Here is a 4,475-nt window from a genome sequence, read left to right on the forward strand (position 1 = left end):
GCATATGCTTTGATAATACATGATGGCCATACTTAGAGATAGTAAATCTAGACAAAGTATTTTTTAAGTGGTATGAATCGAAGATAACACAAGAATCAAGGATTTTAGGGGAATGACGTGGTTTAGAACTTTCTACCAAGTGCCTTGATATTGCTGTTATTTCCAAGGTTTACCAGATTATACCCAACTCAATGAAGATTGCTAAACCTTAACATCACATCTATTATAAGAGATTTGCCAATAGTTTTTGAATTACTATAACATAATCATCATCATTTGCTTGTTAATCTATAAGCATTGATTGGGCTCCCATGATAAGGAATAATTGCTTTGCTTCAGCAATATGAAGATGAGCAATATCCCCCTCATCCCCTAAAATAACCTATAGTCTAGAAAAAGTGAGACATACACATTCAGATAAGTGAGACTTCCAAATTATAAAGCAGAAAACAATTGGTTAAAGCTTGTTTCACTTAAATTTTAGTTTGTAAAAAAGATCATAGAAAAGTTCTGCAACCAAATAAGTTTTGGATGAATCAAAATGGGTTGAAACCCTTATCAATTCCTTAAAGATACACAATGAACATCGACATAGAAGTCTTTGAAATATCTTATATAAAGTGCTTAAATTTGTATAATCTGTTTTTTGCAATAATTTCAAACTGTCCAAAGAGATATTTATGTAATATATAGTAACATCCTAACACGGTTTCAGATCCCATAGAGTTCTATCAAATTCTCTTATGAATATTCAAAGATAGTAGGGTGGTTTGGGGAGGAACAGTCTACTGGAATGGTAAGTTTGAAATGAAATATTACAGTCATCTTGCACCTATATTTGAATTCACCATCTAAACATTTGCCTAAGTACCAAATCTTGGGAGTTTTTCTAAAATTCCTTTTTCTCTGCCTCAATTCCTGTTACTTAGTAAGCCCTGTCCATTCTGCTTCCTAAATGTGTCATTGCTCAAGGATATCTCACTGGCCATTATAGCAGTCCTGGAAAAGAAATTTCTTGGAGACGGATTTTGGCAAAGGTCAGTTCTGGGAAGTTATTAAAAATGTTTTCAGGGATGGAAATGTCTCATATTCATGTGGATCTCAGTGAAAGAAAAAGAAAAGAGTAACTTCAGCATGGGCCCTTTTCTCCCTTCTTTCATTTTACTCTTTGCAAACTTGATAGCTGTTCTGAAACGTCTCATAACAGTACACCTGGATGGAAAATGAACGAATGTCATTTGCATATTTCAACAATTAAAGGTGCTAAATCTCACTAATTGTGCATACTTACAATTTAGTGATTATATGAAGCAAATTGTAATTTACAATTTAAGTGATTACTCTGTAATTCATTACTAAGCTATGTGACTCAACAAAAGATAATAACAATTTCGGAAGCCTATCTTTCAAAAGATTCAATGTCAATGTTTTTCTAGGAGTTTGGTTGAAAACAAATTCTTAGTTGCAATGCAATTCATGGAGGATATCTGTACACTGTCTGTTAGTCACCAGCTACAACCACTGCTTGCAGGACTTGTCACTGTGCCAGGTTTTGCCTCCGCCCCAAGGACTACATGACATTTTTGCACAAATGGAGCTTTTCCTATTCAGCAGCTCACATGCTACTATAGTGTTTTTTTCTCTTTCCCTGCTGTCACTTCTCAGCCATCAGCAATGTTTCACAGTGTTTCAACTTGCCAAATAATGGGATTTTGTGATGTTTTCTCTGCCTGACTTGTTTGTGATCGCCTTGCTTGGAATCATCAGTCAGTATGTGGTTTGGCTGCTTGTCATTCACCCAATCTTGCAGACTAGCCCCATAAAGCCGAATTGTGATGAGTGTGACTCTATTGCCACTAGGCTCACAGTGCATTACAACTGAGGAATTGTTTGAGAATTTGATTTTAAATGGAAAGTATGAGCTGAAAGCCACAGGACAATATGTTATCTGTTAGTGTGCCAAAGATGTGCTCACTTGCCCTCATTAACTTCTCTAGATCATCTCTGAGCACATCATTTGATTGGCATTTTGCTCAACTAATATACTTTCATAATCAATTTTGGCTGAGAATTTTCAGACGTCTGTTTTGTTTGGTATTGGATTTTCATGATAGTGGATAATAACCTAGGATGTCTTCAAGGCAGATTATTAACCTAAAGCATTCCTAAAATCGTGCATTTACTAGTGCATATTGCTACACAATAATTCTTAAGGAAATAGCTTAAGGAATTTGGCAATAACACTGGCTGCTAAAGGAAAAGAAGTTTATAAAGGACTGAAGACATTATAAACCAGTCAAGGAAATAGCAGGTGGCCCAGTCATTAGTGGTGACTAAGTTTGAAATTGATTATGTGGTAACCTGAGAGAAAACAGACTTCTGTTTGGGAAGGTAAATGAGTGCCAATTGTCAAGGCCTGATCCCACAGGCATAGCTGGATACCCCACAGTTTATTCCCAAATGATAAATAACATGTGTTTATTCACAAATAATAAATAACATGATGGCATTAACTGTCTAGATCCATCTGGTCTGACATTATTGGTATCTAATGTTGTCAAAACAGTCTGTACTTTTGTAGTCCTATTGTAAATGTTTATTTCCCTTGAAATTAATTTTATAAAGACAAGTTTTCTACTTTATATGACTGGTAAAATAATAAATACCTTGAAAAAAGGGTTAATAAAAATTACAAATATATAGAAAAGACATTACTTAAAATTTTTCTCACACAAGGACAATCATTATATATATTTTGGCATTCTATTCCAAATTCTTTATTACTATCTATTTATGTGATTAAAATAGAAAAGAAACAATTGCTATTATTACCATTGGCAGAAGGACAACATCATCATTTTTCTGTGAGCCTTCCCAAATATATTGTTAAAAGTTGTATTCCACTCCTTTCTGAGAAAGTGTTTCACTGGCTATAAATAGCTAAAAAAAAAAGAAAAGAAAAAAAAAAAAGACCTAATAGCACTCGAAAGTTAGATTCATGTTGTCTTCTTAGAAAGAATAAAATTTTTGGAAACAAAATTAGTAACTAAACCAGCGGTGTTTGGCATTAGTTCTCTACTATATTGTTTCACTCTCTTTCTTGGCATATATATTTTAATCTTTGCTTAAAGGATATTTATATAATGAAGCTTCAACACCATCATTCCAAAAAAAACTACAATTATTATTAAGGAAATGTACTTTGCTATCATCTTGAGACCCCACACATAAAAGTGTACATCAAAATGGTTCATCCCAATTTTCTTCTTGAAAATAAGTTGACCTCAATATTTCAAATGGGACTTTTAATAAAAGACAAAGAAATCAACATGAGATGTTCATAACAGATTTAAACTCTGAAAAGGACCCAAGGTTCAGAGACTTGGTATTATTTGCTACCCTCTGAAAGTAGAATAATGGTATTCAGGCCATGATGGGATCACACATTGGTCACTGAGATCACTGCTGCTTCCAGGGTTAGTTTGATTGCCTGGTATCTCCTTCAGTGTGGTGGGCCTCCTACAACCTGAAGTGGTATGAAATGATTCTGCTGTTCTGGCTTCTGTTCTTTTTGATGTAACATATTCCCTTTTTCACAATGTTTTTCTCCAGACATGGTTACAACTGTGTTGTTCTGTGAGTTCTCTATATTAGTTTTATTCTTAAAGGGTGTTGTGGAAATGCCAGAAATTCGTGATATTAACTAGGCTTACAGGAAAAGAATTCAATGAACAAATACATTTAAAAAAGAACTCATATTCAGCAAAATTAAACAGATTCCTCTAACTTGGGACTTCTAAGAGACTTTAATGTGCTAATATGTTTTCTGAACTTCTATGATAATATGCAGGATTTCCCAAATGTATTTGTCCATAAATGTCTTATTGGAGGCATCTTGGCATCATGCAGAATATTTTTTCTTTGGAATGTTTTGGTGAAATCCTGCCTTAAGTAATTAACTGCAGATCTTCTGGGTCTCCTTCTTAATCTCGGCAACGATTATAATTTTCATTGGAAGATATGGGATCATTTTAAAGTCTTCTTTCTGGATATTGAGGGCTGGACTCAGAATTCTGTGAGTTTTTTGTTTTGTTTTGTTTTTTGTTTCTCTATTCAGAGTAGAGTGTTTCCAGTAAAAATAAGTTTCTGTTTTGGCCTAGACGGGAGCTATAATCTAGTACCAGGCAGGGCTGCTATAATCCTATTCAGTGTTTGTGTTTACTCCTACTTTCAACCAAAGAAGCAAACCCCCTCTGAGAAAGACTATTTGTTCATGTCTAGGATAACTTCTTGTAAATTTTTATTTACTTTTGTTAGGCAATTAAAAGGTTTGGTTAAGTTCCCTGTATTCTCACGTGGTAAGCTATAGTATACAAACAATCTCGCTCTTATTCACTTAACACCACAGAAATCTGTCTCCTGCTTATGTGCATCTAACAATGAACTCTGCGATATCTAAGAGCTATTTAATTCAT

Source organism: Hyaena hyaena, unplaced genomic scaffold (assembly GCF_003009895.1).
Source record: "Hyaena hyaena isolate Hyena2069 unplaced genomic scaffold, ASM300989v1 scaffold_309, whole genome shotgun sequence".
In the NCBI taxonomy this organism is placed as follows: domain Eukaryota; kingdom Metazoa; phylum Chordata; class Mammalia; order Carnivora; family Hyaenidae; genus Hyaena; species Hyaena hyaena.